Genomic DNA, 13,276 nt, shown 5'->3' with positions numbered 1-13,276 from the left:
TAGCTCCACAATGGAGAAGATTGTTCTCCAGTTCATGGATAACTTTCCATTTCTTGTTCACAAGGTCTTTCATGAACTTTACGTATCCTGGAATTTGCTTAAGTGCCTCAACTAAATACACATTTATTATCAATTGATTGAGCATTGCTAGGAATTTGCAGAATTTTGCATCATCAGCCTTCTTCTTCAATCATTGAGGAAAGGGAGGTGGTGGTCTTGGGATAGTTTTCAACACCACTTCCTCTTCCTTCTCTCTTTTCTTCTTCAAAGCATTAACAGAACTATCCAGCTTCTTGAACTCCACTGGATTTCTTTTTTCAGATTTATCAACAACTGCCTCACCATCTACAGATTTTTCCATAAAAGGGACAGGTAATATCTTACCACTTCTAGTCGTAATTGCCATACATGAGCCATCATTTCATAAATTCTGAACCATATCACTTGATAATATTCCGTTCTTTCTTTGGTTGAATGTAAAAGAAAATTAGCTCGTCTACTACTCAAACTATTTGATGGTAGTCGAGTGTGAGTGCATCAACTAACTAATGGATGTCAGATCGGTCTTCATGGTGGTTACACCAGAGTTGGTGGCCTCAACTCCCTTCAACAATTTGTTCTTCATGTTCTCCATGGATATCTTTCCAGAGTTATTTTCAACAGCTTCCCAATTTTTAGAAGGAACATATAAACCACTCCTGTCATTATTGCTTCTCTAGTTTCCTTGCTCCCTGTCTTTGTAACCAGGCTTGTTATAAATGTTTTGACCTTGATTCCCTTCGCTATTGCCTCGAAAACCCCCCTAATTATTAATATAACTCACCTCTTCTACAGGCTCGACATCCACTCGGTTTTGAGATGTTACAGCTTTCACTTTCTCAGTCTTCCCTGATAATAAGTGCTTGGTGAGCAAGTCTATCTAAGTCTTTAGATGGGCCATGTCTTGATCCTGCTCCTCATTTCTCCTGCATTTTTCAGCAGACATACTAATAGAAATAGTGGGGGTTGCTATCACAGACTCCCTAGTATGCCAAGCCCAACTCTATTTGTTCATCCTATTTAGCATATCTGAGGAATCTTGAAAAGATAGATCAAAAAATGAACAACCTACAGCATTATCTACAATGGTCTTTGTTACAGAGTTGAGGGCCCTATATAAAGTCTCCATCAAGTGTAGGCCCATCATATTATGGTTCGGACACTATGTTAGCTTCTTCTTGAATCTCTCCCAAGTCTCATACTAAGCTTCAGTAGGGAGCTGTGTAAAATTGCTGATTTCATCCCTCAACTGTACCTCTTGGAGGGTGGAAAAAAATATTCTAGGAATGCTTCTTTCAATTGCCTCCAGTGGTTGATGGAATCAGGTATAAGATCATTCAGCCATAGTGTTTCCTCTCCAGATAAGAACAACGGGAACAACCTCCATCGGATAGCGTTCTGGCCTACTCCTGCGTTATCAAAAGATTTGTAAATGGTGACAAAATTCACCTGGTACGGGTTTGGATCATCCGTAGGAAGGCCACCAAACAACCACTTTAGATTGAGGAGTTGGATCATAGTACTCGTAATGTTGAACTTGGCTCCAGGTGCCAATGGTGGAGTAATAATTGCACCCATTGCACCTGCCCCGTCCAAGCCATCATCATTATCATTCAGATCATACTGGACCAGCTGGTACTTCTGTCTTCTTTGGAATGGATGGTTCTGGTTATTATGACGTGGCACTTGTGTAGCTATCTACTCTGCACGCCTTGCGTTACCAGGGTTCAGTAACTCCTCATCCCCCAAATTTTCGTGCATGTTGCCCGACAATTTGTACATTCACTTGAGCTCTAGCTAAGGCTGCTATTCTATCAGCCTCTTATTGTTCTGCCATTCTTCCTATTCGTTACGGTTCCAGATTTAGTGGTAATAATATTTCTATGAAAATTCTGGTGCTTGGCATACACTATACAATCCTACAAATAAACAAAAACAACAAATAAACATAAATCTAGGAAACTTAAATAACAGTCAATTAGTGCATACAAACATCAGCTTACAATCGTATTCCCCGGCAATGGCACCATTTTTGATAACGCTCAAATTACACTCTTAAATAGGTGTAAGTGGTCGTTGTCAATATAAAACCCAACAAGGTTGGGGTCGAATCCTACAGGGAATATGGTGTGAACTCAATTTGTTCGCAATTTAATCCATTGATAGTTTAATGTCTCTTGAAATAGGGGGGTTTAGGTTTAACAAGTTGTTGTTTGTCACTTTACTTTAGGTTTTTCTAAATCAAGAGTTTATGAAATCACCAGAATTATGTTCACTAGGGCTTCCAGTACATGACAGATGCTAAAAATGGTTCAAGATTCTCATGGTGGGTAGGATAATAAGCTATCTTTATCGATGTTATACTTAAATGTCTCTTGACCTACTTAAGTGTTTAATTCCCTAATCCTCTCGAACTCAGGGAATTTCTATTTACTGCCCAGATTTTACCTCAGGTTAACCAACCTTGTTACAGCACTAATTATTAAATGAAGTATTTCTGAGTCCCTGTTGATAATTCACTTCCTACTATATTTGATTTCCTTCTCAAACAAATAAAAGTAGGTGTGTCTACTATTTGCAACCAACAGACGTTAATGGAGTTTAGCCACTCATGATGTAATAAATGAAACACATAATTGAATTCATGATTTGAAAGATAAACTTATAGAGATTAATAATAACTAGTGAATCACAGATTAGATCACAAAGGAAAAATTCCAAAATACTGATAATAATCTCTCAAAAGTAGTTATGTTGTTAAAGTCAAGAAGTGAAGAGAGAAAATATCAAAATATGTTGTCCAAAACATAAGGTGTCGACCTTCTGTGGAATAATAATAATAATCATAATAATGTCTAGAAAACCTTAGAACAAAGCATTAAATAGTTTACCCTAAATAAAGAAACAAAATCAAGGTTACAACTTTTTCTCAAAATAGACGATGACTATTGGTGACGCCTTATCAGGATCGTAATGACTTATCACAAATGCTACCAGGTCTCTTTCAAATCTACACTAGTCTGGTCTTAGGTTGACGGCAACTTCTAATGGCTTATCAGAACTGTGACGACTTATCAGAAATATCATCACACTTTTGCTCCAATTCTCATGTCCTGCCTACATTCCTGATGACTATCACCATTATGATGGTCTATCACACAATATCATCACAACTTCCACATTAGGCCAATTCTCTATCTACTGATGATGACCAACTTGATAGCTTATCACAGGGCTGACAACTTATCACAAATGTTGTTAGCCATACTTGTCTTCAGATTTCTTCAAATTTCAACTTCTTTTCTTTATTTCATGTTGGTTCTCTATAATATCAGCTTAAATTGCAAAATCAAACATAAACTAATCAAAAATAACTAAGTTGCTCATGAACTTGCAATTACTTAGAATTAAAAGTCTCAAATGTGTTAGCATATTCTCACACATCACTCTCCAATCAGAAATCCAAAAAAAATTATAAATCCCCTCTCTCCAAAAGTTGTTGAAGTTTAGGGACCATTCAATAAGGAGGACATATATATGGAACTTGGCGCAAAAGAGAAGAAGAATCTGCGATGGTCCAAACAAGGAGCAAAAGATTACCCTACCCATACCTTTTTTGCCAAAGACTTCTGAAGTATGACAGATATGCATACGCAGTATGTGGACAGGGTAAGTTTACTATTCCTAACCTAGCCTTCTACTACTTGTCGTATATTGCAACATATGTGTATTCTAGTACATCTTGTGGTGGTTCTGTTGCAATATATTACCCATCTCTTGTATAAGTTGCATTAGATAGGTAATCTGTGAATAGATTCAGAGAACTCTTTGCAATAGATGGACCATCCGTAATATCTTTCACTATGTTTTCCTTCATTATAATTAGTAATATATTTTAAAATTGACTTCTTATATCATAGTATATTGAAGAAATTCTCTGCCTCATGAGGGGCAAACAATTATCCTAATCCGGAGCTTATGATGCTGCCGATAGGATAATGGACCTTAACTTATATAGGAATCTCAAGGATAGGTATGATTATCTCAGTAACCTAAAGTCAACTCCCAATGGAGAGGGATTTCATTCATTACTTTCTAGGTTCAAACAGGATGAAAAATGATAAAATATATTAGAGGGGAGAGGCCAAATCCATGCGACAAGAGCTGGACCAAGGCAAAAAGGATTCTTAATGTCATGAATGTGGAAGGCATCCACTATCGGGCTTCTGAGATACTTCTCAGGGAGGAAAAGATAAAGGTTTATGACTACAACCTACCTTCCTTAGACGAGCTCAATTTTTTACCTACATGCAACCACTGTTGTAGTTATTCCCCATATTATTAAGGTAGATGGATCGTTTTCCAATGGAAGTGTTGATGAAACAGCCATGGGATTTTAAAGGTCAAAACAAGGACATGGACCTTACAAAATATAAAATTGCTGCCGCGTGTGGGTCTCACGCTCTTGCACGCATCAAATATTTGTTGATCAACATCGAAATGGTTGAGCCAATGACATTTCTATATGATAGCACTGTGGCAAACATGCAAGAGGTCTGGTCTTATGGGGTACTAACTGGAAGCTTGGAGCCTATGTATAAAGAAGAACCTGTGAAATAACAATTTTTTTTATTTCAAGTCACTTCACTTTACATACTTAAAATTATATTACATACAAACATACATATATGTAGGGGTTTTTTTTGTCTGATGATAGTTGAATTTTTCACAATGCAATAGATTGTCCATCTGTTGTAAAATATATTCTATCTGTTCTGACAAATAATTTATCTGTTGCAATAGGTTGGTCCCCTATTATATTATGCTGATATGGTCTTAACTGTTCAAACAATGGAAAGACCTGTTTGATAATTTCAAACAGATGACCTACATGTTTCAATATATATATCTAAATCTGTTTGATATTTTCCAATAATTACGCTTGAATATCCATGTGCTCAACACCACCAAACTAGTAGTAAAGACAAATATACCATCATGAAAGTTTCAGCAATGAGGCTTGAATATCCATGTGCCCAACCCCACCAAACCAATAGCAATAACGCCAACAATGTAGTATCTTCTTACTTGTTTTTGTTTCTCTTCAAAAGCCTTGACTTTCTTCAACAAACCTCAAATTACACGATTTGATTGTGAAGGGTTTCATTCTTCATACTAATCAAATTAATCACATCCACCCAACTTCTACAAAAAATAAGGCCACAATTACAAAATAATTACAAGTTAATAATTAATTAACTAATTAAATTAAAAAAATATTACCTTTGAAATCTTACAAGTAAAAAACCTACGACCTGGATTTTATTGATTCCAAGAAGTCTTTAATAGAGATTCATGACAACACTTACAATACCAAAAATCTTTGTCACAAAAAATAGTGGAAGATGAGCTCGACATTGTCAAGCTCAGTTGAAAAAAATGAAAAAAAAATTCGCAGAAAAAATACAAATAATTTAAAAATTTTGGATTGATGAAAAAAATGAAGAAGAAAAAAAAGATTTGGGAATTTAGGGTTAAATTTTAAGAAGAATATGAATATATAAGACAATGGGAGAAAAATAACCGTTAGGGGCCAAATCAAATGCCAAATCAGTAAAAATAGGGGTTCAACGAACCTTGGCTGCGTGAATTACACGTGAGCATCCAATAGGGCAAAAAGTGACAAACTGACACATTTGATGCCTATTTTATTTTATGTGCTTAAAATGAACACTTTCTACTTAATGCCTATTTTATTTTAGGTGTTTAAACTGAACACTATCGATGGGTTCTGCCCTTTTTATTTCAAGTCACTTTTACTTTTTTAAATATAGTGGCAATTTTGTATGTCTAATTTTTATAATGGAACAAATTGTCCATCTGTTTTAACAGATATTCTACCTATTCTGACATATACTTTATATGTTGCAATAGGTTGGTCATCTGTTGCATTATGTCGATGTTTTTATCTAAGTCTATCTTTTGCAATAGTTGAAAAACTTGTTTGATAATTTTCAATAAATTACCTACCTGTTGAAACATATGTCTAAATCTGTTTGATATCTTCTAATAGATGTGTCGTCTATTGCAACAGATACATTATCTGTTGCAATATTTTGATCTAGTATTCCATTTTAATTAATAATTTCAAGTCTTAGGAAAAATAAAATTCATAGACAAAATAAAATAAATCGAAGCCTTTGAAAATTAGCTGAAATAAATGAAATGTAAAAAAATTGTTATGGGTACAGATCTCAACAAATACATCAACAATTTAAGTATTGATGCCAAGAATTCCTAAGGAAGGGTGAGGTTATTACTTTGACAGACTTCTAAATATCTACTCAATATGGACAAGTTGTTCTTCAACCGGTGCTATAGAATTCAGCTATGGTCATCGTGGATCTTTATTATTTCTTATTATGGTTTCTTTGTTGTTTGTTCTCTGTATTTTCATAAAAGAGTAGCATATTATCAATGTTGTTCAGCAATAGATTCTATATCCACCTGAAAAACCAGAATTGATCAATGCTAATCACGGAGATACAACAAAATGGAAAAGGATAACTCATTTGTTCTAGATAAACAAAAAGGTCTTCCTCATATTTTAAAGTATACCAAATAAATTATATTTCTATTGCAACAGATGAATCAACTGTTAGTACAAATTTCAACTTTAGGAAGACTTTTATGATAATTTCCATGGATGAACCACCTATTACAATATATGACTCATCTGTTGGAGCAGATAAGTCATTTGCTGGTACAAATAAAAGCGGTACAAAGAGCTGTTTGATTTTCTAAAACAGACGAGACATAAGTTACAATAGATACTATATCTGATGCAATAAGTTAGTTAATTGTTGCAATAGATATATATATATATCTGTTTGATAATTTTCAGCAAATATGTCATGTTAAAACAGATATGTGTTTGTTTGTTAGTTGGAATAGACATATATATTAACCTTCTTCAGCTTGTTCTACTTTTTTTTGGCCATTGTACATTACTCAGTGCAACACACGGACAGAGGAGTTGTAATTTCGCTTATTTGGATGCTTGATAATGCCTTGGAAAGTACTTTCCTTCTTCTCTTAGCCTTAATATCTAATGGGTAGATGGATATAAAATCTTCTTTGATGGAATGACACCCCTCTTAGATATCAATTCCTTTATAGAAGCAGTTAATGCATTAATAACATTAATCACTACATTATGTTTCGCCTTGCAGTCTTGACATTTGCATGCAGAACATTCACCGGGGGAGGCAAAATTTATATAACCAGTATGATCATACTTATAATAGTTTGTTTTAAATACTGTAAGAGGAGTATCAATAGAACCAACAGAAGCACCACTACCACCACCAACAGCTCCATTACCACTAAGACCATCAACTACAACAAGCCTACCCTCCAAAATTATTTTTCTTATAATGGATCTTGCTCCAAATAATTCCATTTTAATTTTGTCAATGACCTTAGGGACCGATAAAGTTTAAACAAACTGTAGTATAAGAATAAATGGCATCTGAAACTCTCGATTGGTCGGAACTAGTGATGGATGCACAGTCTAATACAAATCATTAAATATATTAGAATAATGATTAGATCATTCAAAAAAATCATTAATTAAAACAAAAACTTAATTATAATTATACTTAATGCATCCTTCGGAGGGTTGAAGAGATCAAGAAATTTTAAATTTTTATCAGTTTTGGCCGACAACCATCTCAAGATTCTTGGACATGAAACTTCTTCCTGGTAGTTCACTTGGTGTCTCAAATAAGAAATGGCTTCAAACGCCCAAGCCTATAAAATAACATCAATAAATCAAAACCATTATTGAGTAAAAAAAATAAATTATATCATAATAAAAGAAAGAAACATTTACCATGAAAGCCCATGGAAAGCCATATAAGTTGACTATCTTTGGCGCTAACAGAGTCAAAAAATATTTGACAGTCATTTTAAAGCTTTCATAACCCCAAGGATAGCTGTTATATACCTCATAATCCTCTGAGATCTTTATTAAACCAACGATTATGTTGTTGTTAACATCTCTTGCCCAAAGAATATTATGTACAAACCAAACTAAGCCTAATGATTTTTTGTGCTTCTTTAAACTTTTTTTTACCTTTCAATGCTTCTATGAAATTTTTATTTTTGAAGCTTGGACAAACAATGGACACCAGGTCATCACGATCACACGACTTGACTTTGCCTTTTTTGGGTGTGTGGGGTGCTTTTTTGGGTTAGAATAGGTATAACATGAGAAATAGAAGGAGAATAACATTTTAGTCCATTAACTATGGCAAACTCCTTCTAACCAAAACAAAATAGGCATGCCACAGTAACTTGTCCATACCTCATCCATCTTATCTTTGTTTTTATACATAAACCTACGCTTGAGAAGTTCATATATCATTTTTATTTTGAACCGAGCATTGTTGTCCTCCGGAAAATCAAGATATTTACCATACAAGATGTCCCTGAAATAAGCATCCAATTTTTGTTTTCGAAGTATTTTTCTAAAGGCATCAAAAAATTTTCCCATGGCTGACTTAACCATGAAATCACCCATTGAATCTGTGGTATCATCGCACTGTATTCTCACAGGATAACGATCAATAATTAAGGTTTTGACCACATCTTCGGTGGTAGGGCTATTAGCATTTAGATCATCTTTTTTGAAATATTCCTTCTCCCTGTGTTCATCATATTCTGTTTCTGATTAAGATAACGTTTGTAAGGCATACTTATAGAGTGGTGGATGCAGCCTAGCTGCTTCACTTGTTCTTTTACTTGAATTTGATTCAGTTTATTGTATTTTGGGAGCCATATTATCTAAGAGTAATAGAAACATAAAAAAAATATTATAGTTGATTAATTCATCATTAAAAAGGGATTACAGTAAATTGAACATGCAAAACAATAAAATAACAGCTAAAACAAATCACACGTCTATTGCACCAGGTAGATTATCTATTTCACTAAATAACTAATCTATTGATACGGATGATTAATCTGTTGCAACAATACAAACCATATCACTCATCTTTTAAGATAGATGAATGGCATGTACAACAAATCACATAGTTTTTGCAATATATGAGTAATATGTTGGAACAGCTAAATAACCTATTACAACGTATGAGTAATTTGTTGTAACAATAAAAATCATATCACTCATCTATTGAGAAAGATGAATGGTCTATGAAATAGATCACATATCTATTTCAACATATGAGTAATTTGTTGGAATAGTTAAATAACCTGTAGCAACAACTGGTAACTTGCTTCGATAATACAAAATATATCACTCATCTGTTGAGAAAGATGAATGGTCTGTGCAATAGATCATATATCTATTGCAACATATGAGTGATATATTGGAATGATTAACTAATCTTTAGCAACGGCAGAGTAATCTATTGTACAAATATAAAATATATTACTCATCTTTTGAGAAAGATGAATGGTCTGTGCGATAGATTACACATCTGTTGCAACATATGAGTGATCTGTTGGAAAAATTATCAATGGTTAATATTGTTTAGATTTCTTCCAACAAAAGGTTCGTCTATCATGACAGATGAATGTTCTGTTGGAAAAATCAAGTCCTAGACATATCCTGTTGGAAGAGTTGATAGGATTTTATCCAATAGAAGGTCCATCTGTTGCATCAAATTTTTAATATGATGGTTCCTCCATTACATCAGATGGTTAATCTCTTGTATCAGATTTTTAATCTTATGGTTCCTCTGTTGCATCCGATAGTAAATCTGTTGCATCAGATAGTTAATCTATTGTAACATATGGTTAATCTATTGCATCAGATGGTTAAACTGTTACATCAGATAGTTAATTTATTGCATCATATGCTAAATCTATTGCATTAAATTTTTTATTCAATTGTTCCTCTGTTGTATTAAATGATTAATCGGTTACATCAGATGGTTAATCTATTACATTAGATGGTTAAACTGTTGCATCAGAATTTTAATCTGATAGTTCCTCGATTGCATCAGATGGTTGATCTGTTGGATCATATGCTAAATCTGTTGCATCATATGGTTAATATGTTACACCAAATGGATAATCTATTAGAGAAAAAAAATAGTAGCACAATTTTGTTTAACAGAACAACAACAATATCACCTTTTTTACCAAGAACAAGAACAAATCATCCTAGCAACGGGTGCAACACAAAAAACACAAAAAATGTAATTTTGTTTCTATAAACACAAACAACAAAAATCAAACTTCAAAAAAATGCAAAAAATATCAAAAAAATCATAATTCACTTCGAAAAGAGGAGAGAAGTAATACTAGAAATTAGAGTTTTATTCAGACCACATTTAAAATGAAAGCAACAAATATTGAAATTATTAACCAATACTATAAGAGAATTTTGCTCAAGTTTTTTGTTTTCTTCAAAACTAAAAAAGCCATAATTTTTTACCTGTGAAAGAAGAAAAGGTACGATAAAGAATTCGTAGCTATTGTGGATGGAGAGAAGGATGTCACGTCGATTCACGGTTGACGTTGAAAAGGAACTCGAAGCCCAACTATTTATTGTTGAAGGTTGAAGTCGTTGGGGATTGAAAGGAGAAATTTGAAGAACTGTTGGTTGAGAGAAGCTACCAAGAGAGAGGAGAGAGACGGTTGACGATTTGAATTGAAGAGGGGTGTGGGTTGGGTTGATTTATATTTTTGAAAATATTAGAATATTTTGAAAATAGTAATCAAGTCCACAATTAACTTAATCAAGATTTCTAATTATGTTTGACCCCTTAAGTTGGTCAATAGCACCAGTCCTTTATTCAGGACATAAAAGACACCTTTCCTTCGATTTTCTCAATATACTTGTACTCCTACTAGATGTCGATAGCTTGTGTAATATATTCTATTTTTTAGTCTCAATTTATGTGACATTAATAAAATTTAGATAATCAATAGTCAATTGTATTTTAAAATAATTTAATTTTTTAATTATTGAGATTTGTAATACTTTTTTTTAATTCCAATATAAGTGGCTCTAATATAATTTCTGGAGTCAACAAAATATTTTATTTCTTTATAATTTTTTAAGTTGTAAATTATTGTGATTTATAGTACCTTTTTAATTTTTTTTTTTAAAATATAGAACAAATTATCTTTTTAGATGCTTAAAGATGTCAACTACTATAATTTATAATACTTCTTATGTGATTTTTAAATAATACTTGTTACTCTTCTTGTCCTAATGTTTTGGCTATGGTATTCAATTATATTTTTAACTATCCTAATTTAAGTGGCACTGGTATAATTTTGAGAGTCAAAAAAATATTTTGTATCTTTTAAATTTTTTAAGTTGTTAATTATTATGATCTATAATATTTTTTACATATTTTTTGAAATATATAATAGATTAATTTTTGAATGATATTTTAAGTTGTTAAATAGTCTAATTTATAATATATTTTATATAAATTTCAAATAATATATGTTATTTTTCTTGTCCAAAATTTTGTGGCATTGATAGTCAATTATATTTTAAAAATAATTTATGTTTTTAATTATTGTGAGTTATAATACTTTTTTTTATTCCAATTTTAGTGGCACAATGCTTAGATGACCATAATAATTAATTAGAGGTGGTATTAGCAAAATCACGATTAAAGCACTGAAGTAGACGTGACTTGAATAAATTATAATAATTAATTAAAAGTGATATAATAAAATTATTATTAAACAAATACTTGCACAAGAAAATTAAGTGGATCTCATATAAGACATCAAGTTAATTTAATATTAAATATTATTAATTTTTTAATTCTTAAATAATTTTATACTAATATTTTAATATTAATTGTTAATATCTAAATTACTTATAATAATTAATAAGGGACGAAATAGTAAAATAACGGTTGAAACAACTGAAGCAAACATGTCAAAAATGTTTATTTTATTTTATTATTAAATATTATAATTTTTTAATATCATATGACTTATAATAATTAATTAGAGGTGATACATTAAAATAATTATTGAAACAACTATAAAATAACCCTCAAATAATAATGTAGAATTTTGAGGAGCTTAGTAGTCATTTTGAAAACTATCCTTTTATTAAAAATTATTAATATTATAATACTTAAATGACTTATAATATTTAATTAGGGGTAATATCATTAAAATTACGATTGAAGCAGCTGAAGGAAGCAGCTAGGATGACCTTAAGCTGCTCAACATTCACGCTTTTTGTACCTAAAATAAATGACTTATAATAATTAATTAGAGGTAATACATTAAAATAACAAGTGAAACAGCTAAAAAATAATCATCAAATAATAAGTGGAATTTTAGGAGATTAGTAGTCATTTTAAAAACTATCCTTTTATTAAATATTATTAATATTATAATACTTAAATGACTTATAATAATTAATTAGGGGTGATATAGTAAAATTATGGTTGAAGCAGCTGAAGGAAGTAGCCAGGATAACCTTAAGCTGCTCAACATTCACGCATTTTGTACCTAAAATAAATGACTTATAATAATTAATTAGAGGTGATACTTTAAAATAACAATTGAACCAACTGAAAAAAAAATCATCAAATAATAATAAGTGGAATTTTAGGAGCTTAGTAGTCATTTTGAAAACTATTCTTTTATTAAATATTATTAAAATTATAATACTTAAACGACTTATAATAATATATTAGAGGTGATATAGTAAAATTACGCTTGAAGCAACTAAAGCAGTCAGGACGACTCTAAGCTGCTCAACATTCACGCTTCAAAGATCAATTTTTTTCTCCTCTTCTTCTCCATTCATTTTCATTTTGCAATAATTCTCTGAAAACAAATTCGTATATTCTAACTAACGTAGAAAGAAAAAATAGAAATTCTGGCAAATTGACTAAAAGAAATACGAAGGAAAAATCTTTCTAGCAATGTAGTTAATTAGTACCCATATGTTTTCACTTTGATTTGTTACACTTTGGTGTCCATTTTTTCCAATGAAAATTGTGGAGAAGGCGATGGCAGAGTTGGAAAACAATACAATGAAGAAAAAGATTCAAGAATAAAAATCAATTAAAAAATGGATTTGAATTAACATCCGACGTCTGTTGAAGGAGTTCTTGAGAAAATTGTGGAAGCTTGTGGGATCGAAGATGATCCATGGAGGGGGGGGGGTGAGGTTTTTTTGCGAAAAGAAAAGAAAAGAAAAGGTGTCTTGGGGAAGAAG

The 13,276-nt window shown here is 31.8% G+C and overlaps 1 non-coding gene across 1 annotated transcript; it reads left to right on the top strand.

Annotated features, from left to right (window-relative positions):
* Window positions 1-1,184: 1,184 nt before the first annotated feature.
* LOC124889946 lies at window positions 1,185-1,290 on the top strand. The gene has a single exon (XR_007048858.1). It is a non-coding gene; the product is annotated as a small nucleolar RNA R71 (small nucleolar RNA).
* The last annotated feature ends 11,986 nt before the right edge of the window (window positions 1,291-13,276 follow it).

Source organism: Capsicum annuum, chromosome 12 (genome assembly GCF_002878395.1).
Source record: "Capsicum annuum cultivar UCD-10X-F1 chromosome 12, UCD10Xv1.1, whole genome shotgun sequence".
NCBI lineage: Eukaryota > Viridiplantae > Streptophyta > Magnoliopsida > Solanales > Solanaceae > Capsicum > Capsicum annuum.
Note: the sequence above shows the minus strand (reverse complement) of the source record. Positions and strands in the feature narration are given on the sequence as shown.